This window comes from Camelus ferus, chromosome 17 (genome assembly GCF_009834535.1).
Source record: "Camelus ferus isolate YT-003-E chromosome 17, BCGSAC_Cfer_1.0, whole genome shotgun sequence".
Classification (NCBI taxonomy): domain Eukaryota; kingdom Metazoa; phylum Chordata; class Mammalia; order Artiodactyla; family Camelidae; genus Camelus; species Camelus ferus.
Window position 1 is genome coordinate 22,157,434 of NC_045712.1, and position 19,370 is coordinate 22,176,803.

Consider the following 19,370-nt stretch of genomic DNA (forward strand, 5'->3'; position numbering starts at 1 on the left):
CTTGTATTCCTCAATTCCACAGGCAAGTATGGCCACTTACCATGAGGGTGTTAGAGCCCAAGAATGCCCCATAGAGTACCGCTGTGTGCCTACACAATACTTCCTCACACCTAATGGTTTGTTACTTAAGCAATGGCTACTATCTAGAAGGGATACTAGCATGTGAGCCTCGTGTTATAAGGTGGCCTGAAAGTTCATATTTACTCAATTTCAAAGTCTACGTCTCTATACCTTTGTTAGTTTATTACTAAACTAACAAATGTTTACTGAAAATAATTGCAGGTAATCAAAATAGAAAACCTGGTGATAATTCCATCAATCCACTACTCACCATCAAAAAAAAAAACCCTTAATATTAATATTTTGATGTGTGGCCTTAATTCTTCCTCTGTGCTGAACATATAGTTTAACAAACTGGAATAGTATCATATGTGCCATTTTATAAAAGCTTTTATGTATTATGTGCTGAAAAGCTTTCTATGTCAATAAACACTTGACACCATGTAACACAACATGTTGCCATTGCTTTTGTTAATCATACTTTGATTTACTGAGATCACCTAAGGAATCAAGCCTTCCTGTTTAACATTATAAATGTTAAGAAAGAGAGAGCTATGACTAATTTACATTAACCCATGAAAGCAGTCCTCCACCCAGTGCTATTTGGTGAGCAGTGTTAACTCAGGTAAGAACAACATGTTAGAAAGCCCCCTATCAAATGGTCATATCAGACCTAATGGGACTGAACATCTTCCAGAGGCAAATATCCATTCCTAAATACCAGAACTTTTCTATTGACTCAGACCCACCTCACCTCCTACTACCCTGTGCTAATACAGAGCTTAAGCTTCTCACTTGAAGCCTGAATTCTACACAACAAAATAGAATTCATTTATTCCCAGCAAGAACCTGCAGAAGAAGGAACACATCAATGAAACACAACCTCACCAACTAGAGGTTCCCTAGATTCTCTGAGTATGTGAGGCTCCAAGTTAGCACCTGGGCACACATCTGTTTGTGTTGTTCTCACTCAGCAGTTTAAGGAATGAAGAATCACCTCATTACACAGCTACCATGTTTGAGTGAGCTCTGAGGTCTGGGGTTGGCCTTCCTTCCTCAGAGCCTGGCCATCCTCTCCCCTCAGGTTCCATCATGACATTTCAGGGGGAAAGGGGCAGGTTGGCCAGGTCTCCCTACACATCCCCTGCCTGGTCACGTACAGTTAGGTCACTGAGGGCTTTCTGGCTTTCTGTCACAAAATGTGTGACAATCTCACATAAAGGGTGATACCTTTCTGTTTCAGAAATCATGAAACATTCCTGCTAGCTCAAAGCCAGCAGGTGGGGCAGTGTTCTTAATGCTGTTTTATTCTATGCTGCCTTTCCCATCTTAATTGAGATTGGGGAGCTATCTGCATGCTCTGTCAGACTTCATGCCACCTGCTGTGAGGCTACCTTTCTCCTCTCAATTCTACATTTTTCAGAAGCCACAGTCTGAGTGCACCAGACACTCAGGATGCATGCTGGAGATAGAGGAATAAACGAGATACCCATGGTCATTACCCTCTGGGAGCGCACAGCCTTGTCAAGGAGGAAAACAAGCAAGCAGGCAAGCATCACGGTAAGGGAAGTACAGGATGTGCAGACAATCTTTGGGAGTGGCACCCACTGCAGACTAGAAGGTCACAGAGGGTTGTGTGGAGTAAGGGGGCCTAGGCTGAGACCCAGAGCATGAGTAACAGTTGGTTAAGAAAGATGAGGTTGAGAGGGGATGAGAGAAAGATGTAGAGGGAACAGCAATGCAAAGGTTAACAGGCCAGAAATTGAAGGGCACAAAAGAAAAAGTAGTTTGGGAGGACAGTTACCTCTAGCTCAAGGGGAAACGGGCAGCATAAGGTAGGCACAGCCGGGAAGGGGTTTCATAAGCAGGTCTCGGCTTCCATGTCACTTCCTCTCTGAGGCCCATCCTGACTAAGCCCCTTCTTCTCTCTCTTCGTGTAGTGTTAATGGACTTTATAGCACCGCACCCTTGGTATCTACCCATTTACTGGTGCCCTCCCCCCACTAGACGGGAACTTTCACCAAACTAGAATTTTTGTGTTTCTCCCCACTGCACACCAGCACCAAGCCTGGGTCCCGAGAGGCCCAGGTACTCAACAAACATGTGTCAAATGAACATAGACGTCATCTTTGTTGGTTTCATTGACACCCAGTGGTTCTATTAAGGAAATCACTGTTGAAAGTCTCCGCAGGTGGACTGCATCAACTTTGCTTCATGTAAAAATGACACTGTAGGCCGCACCAAATCCAAAAACTAAACAAATGACTCAGTCATATGCTGATCACAGCCTGCTGACCACTATGAGTGGTCAAGACAACTACTCAAAGCACCAGCCCCATAGCCAGGGTCCTCAGTCCTCGAGTTGAGGGCAGAGACAGTTCAATGTGCAGGACGCTAAAGCTCAAAAGACTTTTAGTTATTAGCATTAACACAGAATTTCTGCCTGTAGGTGCAGTGTTGCTTGCACTACACAGTGCTCTCCAGCAGCTGAAACAGCAGGATGGAGAAGGAAATGTCTAGAAAATCAAACTTCCTCATGCCACATGCACACACAGCCTCTCTGGGAAAGTCCCACTTGCCAGGTCCAAGCTGAGTGGTCTCGGAACAGTCCAGGTCATCTATGGGCAGGGCTCACTACAGGAAAGAAAGGAGGACAGAGTTTGTAGGAATTCCAGTATTTAATAAATCTACTGTCCCTGGGGTATACATAACAGTTGGGCTGTCCTGTTTGGCCCACCTTAGCGCACACACTGGGAAGGTCATCACTGACTGTCCACAGCCTTAACTGAGAGGAGCTGCTGAAATTGTCTGTAATGTTTCAATTCCTTAGCCAGAACCCACACCTTGCCCTTGCCTTGGACTTGTGCATTCCACTCGTATCCCTGGAAATTAAGTAAGTCATCAAGGTGACAAAGCCAATCTCTTCATCACTGAACCCTTTCCGGGGAGGGGGAGAAGCTTTGGGGAATGAGGAAACAAGTTCATTTATGGCAGTGAATTAGATTATCTTTGCAGGATTCTTGCACATTAAAGAATGCTAATTTGAATTCTGTCAGCTCTAGCTGGGCTGTCGACACCAGCGTATTTGAAACAGGTACAGAAAGTGCTGACATCTGTTAAAATAGCAGTGGGACAGCCCTGCAGGATGGGTTTGTGCCAGGGCATGAGGACCTGGAGGACAGAAGGTGCAGGAAGTTCCCCAGGGACACCCACTTGGTCTTTATCTTTATATGCCACCTCTAAGCCATGGAGCAGAGCCTGAGCAATATTGCAGAAAAGAATCATGCCCCAAAGTTGAAAACTGGAGCCATAAAGAAAGAGGTGACAGGCCTAGCTATGGCCCACTTGCCATGGTACATCAACAGTGACCTACATAAATAATCAAGTATGGTCATTTTATTGTACTTCTCAGATATTGCATTTTTTCCACAAATTGAAGGTTTGTGGCAACCTTGCTTTGAGCAAGTCTATTGGTGCCATTTTTCCAACAGCATTTGCTACTTCATGTCTCTGGGTCACATTTTGTAATTCTTACAACATTTCAAATTTTTTTTATTATTATTATATCTATTACAGTGATCTGAAATCAGTGGTGTCTGACTTGCTGAAGGCTCAGAGGATGGCTAGCATTTATTAGCAAAAAAGGTATGTTTTCATTAAGGTACATACATTGCTTTTTTAGATACAATGCTATTGCACACTTAATAGACAACATACAGTGTAACCATAACTTTTATATGCACTGAGAAACAAAAAAATTCCTATGACTCGCTTTATTGCTATATTCATTTTTTGCCACGGTCTGGAATCAAACTCTGTATACAGTCGGCCATGAGTAAGCACACAATCCAGGAAAACCATCCCAAAGTCTAGCTGTAGCCAAGAGACAGGGTTAAAGACACAAAAGTTGGGCAGCCAGAAAACATACCATTTAAATCTTTACCTCAATGTGACAGAAACACATAGGAAAACGTCATAACCTCTTTTCTTCAACTCAGATACTCTCTTACACAAGCCCTCTCATCCCCACCCCTATCTTTTCTCCCCCTGCCATCAAACACCAAACTCCCTTCCTACACAATGGACACGGACTCCCTCCTCCACTGCGTACCCTTCATCTCCTTATCAGATTATCTTCAACTTTCCCGGGGGAACCCTGCTGACTTCCTCCCTCCAATAAGAGATCAGGCACAAACTCCTTAACTTGGGAGTGGTGGGAGGGGGAGCACATGGGAAAAGAAGGTGAGGGGTGCTTGTGGGCAGCTAACTCATTCCTGTGGCTGAGGGTTCTTAATCAGGGCTTCAGGATATGCAAAAAAAAAGAATAATTTCTTGATTTTTCACTAACATCTCACTGAAATTTGGCATCCCTTTGAATTTTGAATGTGAACAAACAAAAGTCATATTAAAAAGAACCTGAAATTTTATCACCAATAGAAATCAGATATTTTCCTACCACATTTTAGTTGTTAGTATCTCAAAATAGCATATACTTTTATCCCTATTTTGCTGTTTTGTTGGGGTTTTTTTGGAGGGGGGTGAGCAATTAAATTTACTTATTTATTTATTTTTAGAGGAGGTACTGGGGATTGAACCCAGGACCTTGTGCAAATGCATTCTACCACTTGAGCTATACCCTCTCCCGCATTTTGAAATTAAACCTGCTGTTGGATCTTGCTATTTAGGGTGTTAATAAATAAGCAACTATATTACAATACCATACCTTTGAGGAGGTTATATTTTGATAACCTGTATTTCATTATAACTGGGCTTCCTTATAATTCTATGCATTTTATTTTATAAACTTGAAATATTTTTTCCAAGCAAGGGTAAGTTTTAGACTGTCAAAGTGGTCAGTGGCATATAAGAGGTTAAGAACCTCCTGCCTGGGAGAGAGGTACATAAGCTGAGACCAGAAAGATGGAAAAGAATTATCTAACAAAGGCACAAGAGCTAAGGGTAAAGGGTAATAAGAAAAGGGAACAAGTTATGAAAAGTCCAAAGGGGCACAGCAAAGCAGTTCTCTGGGTGCCTTCCTCAAGTGCAAGATGCACTATCTGACTAAACTGTGGAGGGCAGAGATGTTAAGATGATCAGGTGGGACTCTGCCCAGGATGACACACAGTCCAGTGTGCAAAGGATGATAAGTTCATGAATAAGCCTGGCTGTGACAGGCAGCTTCCAGGATGGCCCCCTCAACTGTTCCATTCTGCTTCCTGGTATTTGTGTCTTTGTGTAATCCCCTTCCCATGATTGCAGCTGGACCAGGTGACTTCTTTCTATCAACAGAATATGGCAAAAGTCATGTGCTGCCACTTCTAAAATTAGATCATAAAAGGACACTGACTCCTCTCTTACTTAACTGAGTCCAATTCTCGACCCATAATGAGATCACAAATGTTTGTTGTTTTAAACCACTATATTTTGGGGTAATCTGTTATATGATGACCCACACCACACACAGTGATGAGCAGGAACACTAACATTCTAGGGATGCTGAGGAAGACTTCATCTCTTTTAGCTGGGAATGACTATATAAAAAGGTATCTGAGGATACTTGCACTTAAAGTGTCCTCCAAAATGAGGCTATCAGACAGACACTCAAATTCATCAGAGAGTTAAAAAAAAAAAAAGTCAAAGGAAAATTAATCAAAATAGTTATAGCCAGGTGATAAACTTACGCATTTTTGCTTTCTACCTTATTCTTTTCTATATTTCCTAGATGTTTCTATATAGATAGAAATAGTTCTATAAATATAGAAATGTATCTTTGTATATTTTCCAGACTTCCTAAAGTTTATACATACTGCTTTACACAAGATTTTTTTTAAAGAACGGGGAAGATTTTAGACTTAGATGTCATAAGAGGTCTTTTCCTATAGACTAAATACCACAAAGACAGAGGAACACAGATAGTGATTTAATGTATCTGAATGATTGGTAGGTTAAAGAAAGCAGTGGGAAACAGATTAAGGAGGTTAGAAAGTGATTAGAGCATAGAGGGGTGTGTGTGTGTGTGTGTGTGTGTGTGTGTGTGTGTGTGTGTGTGTGTGTGAGTGAGAGAGAGAGAGAGCACGTGTGAGAGGAATCTCTTTTTCAACTTATGAACAGTAGATAAAGGAAGAAGGTCCCAGCAGCCAAGAGTAAGGAGATGGAGCCAAACCCTTCTTTCCAGCCACTGAGCACAGCTGGATAAGAGGAAAGAACAAACCTGAGACCTTCACAAATTCCATAACAAGTTTCCTCACCGAAAGATATCCCTGTGTTGGGCATGAGCAACCACAAAAATCTGTTTTTCCTTCTTAAGTGACATGTTTACAACGAATAAGACAGGATAAGAACTGACCATAAGATGAAGACACTCATATGTTAATGTATTAACCAGGAGGAGAGACTAGCTCTGCTCACAGACCACAGCAGGACACAGAACAAGGGAGTCCAAAGGCCTGGCTTTAACTTCTCAAGCACAGAGTTGGGAGTAAACAAATCCTGTAAGGAATGGGGTCAGAGGCAGCTGGAGCCACTTCATCCTGTCATCCTGCTCACTCTACTATCCAGCGCCCATGGTGAGGGCCAGACCACCCAGGCTGGAAATGCTGGTGAGTCCTCAGGGGAAGCCAGGGAGTGCCCCAAAGGAGGGTGTGTGGGAAGGAGGCTTGAGAGCCCACCATCCCACCTTGGTCATGTCAGAGACGGGGACAGGAACAAAAGAGGCCCCACACAGGGTTAGGGAACCTGAAAGTAGAGCACTTGAATCTCCTGCTCCACAACAGTGTAGGAAGCCAGCAGGGTCCCCTGGTGCTCCTACAACTGGCACTTTTTAAAAACTAGAACAAGAAGTTTATTACTCCCACTCAGTAGTTCTTGGGGGCATTGATGTTAAGTCATCCATAATTCATGAAATACAGGGAATCCTCTTAATCTCAGTGATCATCTCTGATACCACCCCTTCAGAGATCTCACTGACATAAGATCCTGCAGGTAGGCCAGTTATGAAATCATTAGTAGGAAACATTCAAATGAATAACCAAGATCTCTGGCATGAAGGCTGTTTCTGAAGTGGGTTTCCACCAAAATGTAATGGTGTCAAAATCACCAGCATCTGGCTGAGTTTCCCAGTATACCTGGACTCCCTGAAAATGTCATGGGCCTTGAAAACAGCTTAAAGTACTGAGCACCCCTGTTGTCAAAGAAGTGGGCAAAAGCCATAGGTGTGTGGTGCAGATGGGTAGAAGACCAAAGACAGCCCCAAGCCCAGGGGTATACAGGAAGGAGAGAAAGCTTCCCTCACAGGCTGAGAGCAGCTTGAGTATAGCACGGAGGACTTGCAGGAAGGATGAGATAATGCAGAAGTGAGTTGAATCAACAACTGTGATAGCTACTGGTAATGCCCGCTGAATCTCCACATGTCTACGCACGCGGAGATACATCATCCAGCCTCACTAAGGTTGGGTGGGGCCATGTGTCCAGCCCTGGCCAATGGATATGAAAAAGCATGAGTCACATCATCACCAATGAATTTAAAAGCTACCCAATGACCTTCCAGCTCTCTCTTTCCAGCCTGGGTGACTAGAAACTTCACACTGAAACAAGACAGAAACGTTCCTTGATCACTGTACGGATGAAAGATGCCCTGGATAACTGTCCAAGTCATGGAGTCCTTTGACTAGTCAAGAAAATAATTTATGCATTGCTCAGCTTTGGGAGTTAATTTGTTAACCTAGTCTCTCTTGAATGAAATCAAAGACAACTGGGAGCAAGGATGTCTCCACAGATGCCATCAGAGACAGGTGACAGCAAAGTACCAGCAACCCTCCACCTCCATGCCTGGGCTCTATGTGGGTCCATGGAACTTGGATACGATGCAATGGAGAGCCAGAAGGAATAACACGAAATGACTGGGATTTCGTTTCAACAACTTGGCAGAACAGGGACTCAAAATAGAAATGAAGTTCAATTAGAGGGAAAGAAAGTGACTTTTCCTGCACACCTCAATTTGTGGTTTGAAAACTGAACCCACTCCCCAGATGTCTGTATGACAAGCAAAGCCAAGGCCAACTGGCTCTTCTCTGGCTGTCTGCAATTTTGGCCAAGGGAGTTGATAATTTCTCATTTCAGAGAATCATAGCATTTTAGGATGAAACAAAACCTCCAGTGGTGGGATGACACACAGGTTTCACCTCCAGTGCCAGCTCCAGTGGACTGCTGGTGACTTCCTGGAGAGCCATGTCAAAAGGATTCTAGGACTACGTCCAGACTCAGTTGGGAAGAATAGGATGGTTGATTAACAAGGGCTGCCAGGGAAAGGCAGAATGGGAACATATGAGTAAGGCAAAAAAAGAAAACTGAGCTGACCCCAAGAGCCCAGCTATCTCATTTTGCAGATGGTGAAATCAAGGCCCAGAAGATTCACCCAAAGCTCTCCGGACACATGATTTGAGAACCAAGACTTGAACCTTCATCTCTCAATTCCTATTTGTTGTCATTCTATCACCACCAGCTGTTGCTTAGCAATAATTGTTTCTTAAAATGCAAATGAGATACAGCCCTCCTACCTTTCTACAATGTCTCTGGTAGCTCACCATTCTTGATTTTACATAAAAACAATACACAAAACTAAACAACTTCTTAAAGGCAGAGAACTTTCTTCATCTGGTGACAAAAGGAAAAACCAAAGAGACTGGAAGCTTGAGAGGGCATTATTGCTATCTTTGAAGATGAGCAAACTTAAGGTGCTGAAAAACATCCACAATTCAGAGCCAGCCAAGAAATAGAGACCTCAGTCCTACAACTGTGAGGAACAGAGTCCAGTAGGAAACCTGGATGAGCACAGAAGAGTATTATTCCCCAAGCCTGCAGACTGTAGCCTAACCAAGATGGCACCTTGATTTTAGTTAGTGAAACACTGAGCATGGAACTCACAAGCCCACCTGGACTGCTGACCTGTGAACTATCAGATCATCAACGGGAGTGGTTTCAGTTGCCAGGTTTCAGGTAAACTGTCATGCAGGAATGAAAAGTCTGAGTTGAAAAGCCAGAGTTGGTAGCTAAAATATGTCTCCTGTGGACGGCTGGCAAAACTGACCTATTTATCCTATTACATAATGGCTTGAGGAATGAAGACCATTAATATCTTATGGAGTGGTGGAAATGGTGGCAAGAGATTTACATGATAAACTCAAGAAAAGCATCAAGGTAATGGTTGGATCAGGTCGATGAATTTCTGCAACACTCACCGTACAATATTTCTATATTTTATATTTAAATATATTTAAATACACAGTATTTCCATATTTAAATAAAATGAGGTTTGTATCATAACAACAAGAGTGAAAACAAAATCATCTCCAAAATGGAGGCTAAACAAGGCAGAGAAAAGAAATTCTTTTTCTCATTCATATTTGCAAATTCAGGACAGGAAAGTTTGCTAAAGGCTGCTTTAAAAATTAAATCTGCAGTATGCTTGAGGAGAATGCTAGACGCAGGGAGAATAAGGTGCTTCCAAGCTCAAGATTACAAGGTCTGAATTAAATGAATGGTGTCCACCTATGACTTTGCCCACTGTCCAACTCAGACCAGCTGCTTCCAGTTCTGGTATAACAAGCTGAGAAAAGCTTTTACTTGTCTGTTCCCCAGGGCCAAAATCTAATTAATACTGATAGTTACTACTAAACAAGGATAACACAATAGAGACTATGCTTTAAGGTCTTTCCTCATGTACCAGGCATTTTCCTAAGTATTGGACATAGTTTTAAGTGTCTTTAATCAGTCAAATGCATGAAACAAAAATGATTTCAGAACCACTGGCTCCAAGATTATTATTCCCAAGTTCTTCGCTTCTTTTATCCTGTTACATAATGGTTAGAATACAAAGAGAGGCCTTGGTTCAAGTCCCAGCTTCAACACTCACCAGATGAGTGACCTTAGACAAGTTCTTTTCCACGTCTCCAAACCTCAGTTTTCTCATCTCTTTAAATGGTGATAATAATTGTCCCTAATTCATGGGGCCATGATGAGGGCAAAGTGAGATCAGGTATACATCTCAGTGTAGTGACCAGCAGGTGGTCACAGCTCAGTAATGGCAGCCTTTGGCCATGATACCAGCCAAGGTGGCATGATCCCCTGAGTGGCCACTATATGAAAGCTGTCCCAACCAGAACAATGAGCAGTATTTCTTATTTATGGGCAGAAGCTTCTTTCCTATTAAAAACAGTCCTATGAGTTCTTTCTTTAAACTTCTTCTCCAAATTCCCATGCCACAACTCAGAACATCAGAATATTAATACTTTCTGACTGCCAAAACCAGCACCTGGTCTGATTCTGAATATAAACACATAACAACCCAAAGTTTCAGACCACTAACTTCTTTCCTTTTCCTTCTTTTTATGTTATCATTTCTAACTTGGAGCAACCAAAGAGATTTATACTTTTAAACATTATAAAAAATACCCCCAAAACATCCCTTGCTCCCAGGCTGAAACCTTTTTGTGCCATTAGCTTAAAGCCCCAAAATCCTTATATGAATGAACTGCAAAATCCTGAAAATCACATGTGTTTAGAATGGAAAAAATAACTCAGAGCCCTGTACTCTGGAATAATCATTTAGAATGCCCTGCCCTATTGCCACCAAAACATTACAGGTACCTCATTGTCTATATTTCATTTAGGATATATTTTCTAAGGTTTAAGAAAAGTGTAAAACAGTCAGGGATTAAGTGTTCTTTTCCCTGAACATCAGCATTCAGTATAAAAAGCATGAAATGATTTTAGACTCACATCCAGCTTTGAACTCCTAAAAAACAGTAACTAAATTCTGTCTGGTTCAGAAAGGATTCCTTCTTTTAAAAAAAATTTAAGTATTGAGTATATGCTTTATGCTAACCATGTTTCTGAAACTTGACCAGTTCTTATCTCAGTGACTAGGGGAGAGGGTCCACCCTGTACTTCTAATAAAGACTTATGAATGCCCTAAAACCTCATATTAAATTGGCCCTAGTAACCCAGAACAGGTCCTGGCTTGTCATTGTCTCCTTTGCAATTCCAACAAGTCACTGTCATTAAAGAGTATTCATGGAGGGTTATTTAAGGAGGCTGAGTACACATTCCACACCAGAAAAATCACTTTGCAAGACCTAAGCCATGAGAGGTAAAAATACACAATTGATTATGAGTGAGTAAGCAAAGACAGTGTTTTCCCAACTTGTGCTATTTGAGTTGCACCATCGCAATTAGAATGTCTGAAACCACCTGCGATATTTGTTTTTTAATAAACTCACATTTTCTTCTTACTGGCTACTTTAGCCTTATCCTTAAGCCCAAATATCAAGACATCCTGGTTGTGCTAGTTACAGGTCCCCCATCCTATTTCACATTAAGATAAATACAAATAACTGAAATGTAAGCCACCTGTGGGCCATGCTCAGGTAAGGATAAGATGAAGTGTGAAAAGGACCCCGAAGAGGGGCTGAAAATGAAGCCCTGGGCTCTCTTCATGCTCTTCTTACAATGGCTGCTCTGTCTGCCCTCATAAACCATTGAAATGTGCCCAAGTGTCTGCTGATTGGGTCACTTGGTGCCAATGGCCACTGACATGAAAGTGAAACAAGCCAGGCACAGACCCATGATAACTGAGAGCTAGCAGGAGGCCTGGTTAGGCTGCATGTCACCCATGTCACTATCCTGCCTTTTTGCCAGTGGTGGCCCTTCCCAAACTGTTATCTAAGGTGACACAGGGCATGCACTGACTCTGCCAATATCACTCCCTCCAGCCTTGAATTCTGTTCCTTACACATGGACTAGGAGTTACTACGATCACTCAGTCAATCACCCACTCACTCATTCAGCAAATATCATTACTACATGAAAGGCCTTTGTGTGAGAATGGAGACCCTGATGGCAAATGAACTGGCCTTAATGCCCTGTGACATGCATGAGTAAGATATTTCATTGGGCCCCGTGTTTGGGTTCCCAAAGAGACGGCAATTTTGAGCTGGCAATGAAATGACAGGGCCCTCAGTTCTCCACAACTATAATGCAACACCTTTAGCCAGAAGGCAGAGTAACTTTGGGCAACATTAAACTCCAAAATCTAAAACATGTGAATTCAGAAAAATTGGTGCCCTTAGGAAAAGTTAGAGGACTTCTTGCTGTCCCATCTCTTTCTCAACGTTTTTCCATTTTCAGTTAACTGGAATAACAGCCAGAAAAATATCATTAAATACATTATTGACAGCAGCTAGCAGGCCATCCAATTCCAATTATAAGAAGGATTACTGAGATCTCATGTTCCAACATCTCTCATGTTCATTTCATATATCATAGAGATGGCTAAAGAACTTTCCACTTCTCCAAGGTTTCAGGCCAAACCGAACCATTTTCTGGGTTTGGCAACAACCAAAATTTTCCAAGAGTCACTGACTTAAGCCCCAATTCTCTAGACCTAAGAACTTTTTCCACTGCTTTTAAATATAATTATATATAAAGAAAAAATTGGTTCATATTTTTCTAATTCCTGTGTCCTTCATTCATCAAATGCTTTCTCTGAGAGCTATTTGATATCCAAGAAGGCTTCTGAGTATTTCATAAGTCTTTAAATGTCCCCTCTTCTTTGAACTAAGAAGCTGTCTTTTTTGCTAAGAGCAAACTTAATGTGAACCTCAAAAGGCTTTAGGTCAGTTTGAAATTTAAACCTCCTCAAAGTACAAGTGGGTTCTAACCCAAGAAAAAAACAATGCTTTTCTCTCTTACATATATGTTTTTCCCATTCGTTCCTCATATGCATACCAAAATGAGAAAGATGTTATTGAGAAGGATGATGCAGCTCATAAAAACACACTCTTTCAGCAATGAAAGAAAGCTTGACAGTTTCTGGTTCAACAGACTGAAAAGTAGAGGGCCGTAATTTAATTTAACCAAGTGTTCTCAAATAAATAAATAAAGATATAAACAAGAGTCATGTACCTCTCACAGCAGCTGGTATAAATCCACCAGCACATTGAGCCCATTACAAACTAAAATACTGGATATAAACTGGTCAGCATCACCTATGGGCTCCTCTTCCACTTCACTGTTGATAGAAAGAAAAAAATCAAGAAAAAGAAGAGACATTGTTTTCCACTCCTAAAATGAACGACTATTCTAGGTCCAAATAAAGAGAAAGGGATGAGCATGCCCCCTTCATCTGAGCCTTCAGGACAATTAATACAGCTTAAGAGTTCAAAGCCAAGTAGCTTACAATTCCTTCTGTCCTTAAACGTTCTCCTGATTTTCAAAGAAAAAACTCATAGGCACTGCAATCATCTTTCATGATGACACAAGACATGTTAAATATAAGAGAACCTTTCCCTCACTTTGTTTTTCAACATAAAAGCATAAAAAGCAATCCCCAGAAGCGATAGAAGAATATGAAATAAGAGCAGTTTCCCAAAATGCCTGGGCTATAATCTTTGTAATCAGCCAAGGACACCACCCACCACATCTGGGTAGGCACCAGAGCCGATTACACTAATTATGATTGAGCTGGATGAATAGCAAATCTGTCATATTGTGGCTGGGCAGCAAGTGGGAATAAAACACCAGCATTCAGGACATGCTGCTGGGTCCTTTCCTTCTGCCTGTACAGACGTTAAGAGAGAAGGCAACGATGTCACTACAGAAAGGCTAGTCTCCTCTAAATGGACCCACGTTAATAGCTCAATTTAACAAATGCCATCTAACATGCAGGAAAATTAAAACAAAACAAAACAAATAAAACACAGGGCATAGACCATATAATCCCAGAGGGACAAGATTCCTGCTCTACTAAATGGACATCATGCATGCCTTGCACAGGTGGTCACTCAGCATCATCCTAGATCTCTGTGAGCTTCATCAAGCAGGACTGTGTCCTCTCTGTGCTATGTTGCCTGAGACTCACAAAGAAGTATTCAGCAGGTGTTTGCTGAATCTATGAATTGATAAATGTGTAAACCACTCACTCAGCCCCCAAGCAAGTCATGTACCATCCTGTCACACCCTGCTTCATTGGTTGCATTCAACATCTAAAGTCTCAGAAACCACAGGTGTTCAAGAGAACCAGGAAATCTTGGTCTCTGGCCATCATGCTACCTGGCTTCAATTCTTGGCATCACTTACTAGCTGTGTGACCTTTGGTAAGCAACCTTCTCTCTTCATGCCTCATCTTCCCTCTCCTGTGAAATGATGATATAAACAGCACTTAGCCCACTGAGATGCTCTCATGAATAAATGAACTAATTCATGTGAGAGACTTAGAACAGTCTGGCAAACATTAAGCACTCAATACACGCAAAAGATTTCTCTTTCTCTTACTATTCTGGGTCAGCAGACAGTCGCCAATATACAAGCTTCCAAGGAGGACTGTATAGAAGCACAACTCTCAGTAATTAAAATTAAACACCACATTTCCAGGTATCAACATGAACTAATGCAAAAATAACCTATGGAATATAAGAAGTTGCAGGGAGATACATGCATAGTATGTGCTGCATTTATGTCAGAACAACAGTAGCAGATTTCAGTAGGGATGTGCACATCCATGTACACAACATGCACAGCAATTTGTACACACACATACAACAAAAATTCTCTGCAAAGACAAATCTATCACAGTGGTTACATGGGATGGGGGAAGTCTAAAGGAACTTAAGTTTTATCTCTAATATTCTAAGCAAGTGGATTCTTGAATTGTTTTCTTAAATGATCACTAAAAATTTAAAACAAACCTTTAAAATGCATACCAAAAATAAAAACAAAAATGAAACAAAAAACGAAAAATTGTCTTCACTGGCAACATCATGAGGGAGCTCTCCATGTGGTTGCTGGAGGAGAGAGCTGTAATTACTTGGATAATGGCTTCTTCTTGGCTGGATCACAGGCTATGCCTGGCAAGGAACCCACCTGCCTTTTCATTACTCTTGTGTCCCTAGCACTGATCACAGCACTAAGCATACAGTAGGTTCTCAGCATGTATCTGTAGACTGAATGGATGCACTTAAGAAAAAAATTACAAAATCCTTTCAGCAATTTGACAAGGTCTTTCATTTTTCAGTATCTTTTTTGAAAGCCTAAGCACATTTAATTATTTAACTTTCAAACTATGAGGAAAGACTTCTAATTATTCAGGGTCTTAACCAGTGCACTTAAATCACAGGTATTTGGGAACTCTCCCTGCCAAAATGGTGCTCCTTTTATTCTGCAATGCCCCCCCTTGCCTCCATTTCACATCCTGACCTTGGAGACACAATAAATAGCTTTTGTTCCCCAGTCCCACCAAGACCTGAGATTGTGATATGATATGCAGACATGGTCGACCGAGTCTTGCAGGCTGAAGCAAACACGTCAGCAAAATCTACCCATCGCTGCTATAGATTTATGTCGGTCCAGCAATTATACAGGCTGTCACGGGTTCTGGGAATACGCTAAAGTGAAATATAGAAGAATTCCTTAGAGAGCAGCAGCAAAAAATCGAAACTCCTGCTCCCTCACCCTCCTGGACTGAGGTCACAGCCCCCGAGGAGACCCTTTTGGGGCTAAAAGAGCCACCCACCTTAACTGGCTTTTTGCGGTGGGTGATATTCAAGCACTGTGGAGGAACATGTGCAATTCCTATGGGGAAAGAACAGGACATTTCAAACATTCCAGTATGTGACCCTTTAAAGCACATTTTTACATTTTGGACTGTGTACCCAATTTTCTCCTTCCATAAACCGAGGGTAGTGTGAGGTGGAATCTAAGATTCAGTATCATTAAACACACAAGACCATGGAGCTTTTGGAACTTAGGCTGCCTGTGCTGGTGAGAAGACTTTACATTTCTTTCAACCCCTGTAGAAGAACAGGTGAATAGGGAGTTTTTAATGTTCTTTGAGCCATGAGGACACAGAATTTGTCCAGAAGGAGTTCTATCGTTGAAAAATCCTGTGTCCAGACCAGGCAGAGTAAGGGTTTCAGCCAGGAACTTTCCTCTGCCCCCATCATTAGCCCCACTACATGCCAAAATCTCCACGAGGCTCAGAGGGTTCTGCAGTGAACACAGCAATCCTAGGCCCACACCTAAGGGTCCAGCAGGGAAAGGATAGCACACATATAATTTTTAAAAATTCGGTTAATCCCCATTGTAGTAAGTGCCTGGAAGAAATCCAGGTGTCAAAAAATGAAACCAGACTCCAGCAATGGTGAGAAGATGTGCTGAGTCTTCTTGGTTCCTAAGGCTTTTATAAAAAATCAAATGAAATTATTACAGCATCCAGCTTAATGTGGAGTCTCAAACTTGAATATCTCATTCCACCTCCCCCTCTATATCAGATGGCTGGAGAGAGATGCTGAAATAAATTGCTTAACTTACTTGAGTGAGCTCACTGCTCAGGGGAACAGGTAAACTGCTCAGCCATTTATTCTTTCTAGAAATATAACTGAACATCTACTATGTACCAGGACATAAGTGCCAAAAATACAACAGGGAATAAGACAGACTATGCCCTCACTCTCATGATGCTTATATTCTAGTTGGGAGAAAGAGATAACATGCAGGAAATGAGTTCAGATTTCAGACAAAGCTACTGTGGAGAAAAGGGGGCAGGACTGCACTATATGGAGTTAATTACTAGACAAAGGACACTAGATTTCCTGGTCAGTGCAAGCTCCTCTATGGTGATAACATACAAGCTGAGACCAGAGTATGACCCAGGTGTGGGAGAAGAGCATTCAAGACAGAGGGAATGTGACAGTCAAGGTCCTGAGCAAAAATAGGCTGGCATGTTTAAGGAAGTAAAAGGCTAGTGTGGCCAAAGCCTTGTCGAGCATGGGGGAGAGTGAGCAGGAGACATAGTGGGGAAGGAGACACATTCTGGGGGATTTATAATCCAAGGGAGGAATTTAAGGCACTCAATTTTAGGCGTCTGGTTCCCAGAGGAAAAAAGAGATCAATATGAAATGTTCCAAAGAGTGACATCTCAGCACACATACAATAAGTACAGTTTCCGTTAGAAGGCAGACAACTTGTCACATGCCAGTTGCATATAAGAAATGGCTCAAGTAAATAAGTAAATAGCTAACACATTGTTTACAAACATCAAACAGTACTGGATTCAATTCTTGGAAGAAATTAGGACTAAAGATCCAGGATTCCCGAGGAGGAGAAGGAGAAAATATATTTATTCAAGACCCCTCTGCCCATATATTACTGAATTTTAGCAGAGCAGCTGGTCCATAAACACAACTGAAAATTCCTGAGCACTGCAAAAGCTGAGTGGCTAGAAAGCAGAGCTTTGCTTAAGCAGCTGCAAATTTTGTATCTTCTCAGAAGACACTATTTTGCAGCTACATCAATGTATTGGCAGGCTTCTGTTTTAACTAAATGGACTTTTAATTTTGTATGTTTCCGTCTCAGAAAGCCTTTATGATATATATTCATGATGCTGTCATTATAAAAGTTACTTGAAAGGACTCTAGCCATCATCATAAGTGCTTCCAGAAGCAATAGCACAGGCCTCAAAAGGCCTGAAAACAAGCTGCCGGGTTTCAGCTCAGCTATTCCTTCCTGAAGGAGGTCTTGCAATCCCACTGCCTTAGTAAAAGCACTTCTAGCCAGCTCTCCATTCAACAGAGAAGAAATCTCACCAATGTGGCTTAATTAAGTGGAAGTATATTTCAGGTTTTTTTTTTTTGTTTTTAGAGGACTTTTTTCCCTATTAAATACGTATACTGGTTTAAACAAGATAACCTAAGGAATCAAGAACTCACAACTACGGGTTGTGTCTACATCTGCTGTGTTTGTTCTTCTCTCCATTACAGCTTTCAGCTCTGCCTGACCTCTTTCCACATGAGCAGACCGTTCCAGTGGGCTGTTAGGTCCATGTCACTATGCCAGACTCTACCCTATCAGCTTAGTCACACTGGTAGAAACAATGTCTTTCTCACTGTTTCCTGGAGAGAAGTCCAGAGAAAGCTCTGATCAGCCCTGTCTGAGTCAAAAGTCCATTTCTGAGGCAACTCCTATGCCCAGGGTGATCAGGGATCTTGACAGACTGAGCCTAGGCATTCTTCCCACCTTGCAGCTGGAGCTTACAGGGCTCCAGCATCAAAAAGAAGGAGGAGATGGTCCCCAAAGAAATGCAAAGCTATGAGGTAGGAAAGCATGATGATCAGGTTAATATTTTAGACACTTCAGTCTACTATTGCAGAGATGTGATTTAACATGGTTACATGCTGTACCTGATCATATACAACTGAGTACTGTGGAATCCTCCTCCCTAGCCAGCCTGGCCTGGAGTTTTGCAATTCTGTGAGTTTTGCTTTCATAGGTTATTTATTATTAATCACTCCTGGTCCCTTCAGGTGTTAGGAAAGTGTTCAATCAATACTTTCAAACACTTACATGACTGAGCAGAAATAGAATCACTTACTTCTAAAGCCATCCACAACATTCTCAATTGGGTATTTTATATCGGTTCTTTCCCCTGCACTGAATGCTGATAGCATAAAATCTTCTCCTTCCAAAGTGTAAAAGGAAAGCTCTGCTACTAGACTGTCTCAAAGGCAAATCAAGTTTTAATAGTGAAAGTGGACTCAAGCCTGTGAGCTGAGTTGGAGTCAAACTTACCTTATTTACTCTTTTTTGACCTTTGTTATCCAGCATCAGGGTTGCTGCCTTCTGCCATCCACCACCCCAAACACTGTCTGACATTACCTGACACATTTGAGTGTCCATTACTATCTGTCTTCCCAAGCTTCCCATAAGAATATAAGCTTCAGGAGTCCAGGGTTTCATGTACTTGGGTAGTCCCAGTCATAAACAGTGCTTACACGTATCAGGCACTCAACATATACAGTTTGGCTAAAGGATTAGTTGGCCATAGAATCCCTCTTTCTGTAATCAATTCCCACAGAATCTATATTGGATATGCTATAATAAACAACTATTAAATTAAAAGCATTTGCATGCCTAGAAGTGCTAGCTTCTGACTTATCCTTAGACTCTGAGAGAGTTCCACCTCTAGTAGGATATCCATCTAACCAGGGTTTCAGAAAGCCCCTGTGATGTGCTGTGATGCCCCTCTGTTTCTACAGCCCTTTTACTTTCCTGCACCAGTTATAAACTTGTGTACTTGATTTTTTCACAAAAATATTTTACAACACTTCTCTCAAGTTCTACTGAGACTTTACTCTTATCCAACTAATGGTCAGTTGGTTGATGAGGACTGAACGACCAGCCACCGTTGGGACTATCCTCATTTCCTAATTTCCTCAGTTGTCCTTGACTTCCTATCTGAAGTGCTCTCTAGACATTTCCCC

The 19,370-nt window shown here is 41.7% G+C and overlaps 1 protein-coding gene across 1 annotated transcript in view; it reads right to left on the bottom strand.

Moving 5' to 3' along the window:
* CACNA2D3 (calcium voltage-gated channel auxiliary subunit alpha2delta 3) overlaps positions 1-19,370 on the bottom strand; it is a 776,419-nt gene that overhangs the window by 642,796 nt on the left and 114,253 nt on the right. The gene's annotated exons all lie outside the window — the stretch shown is intronic.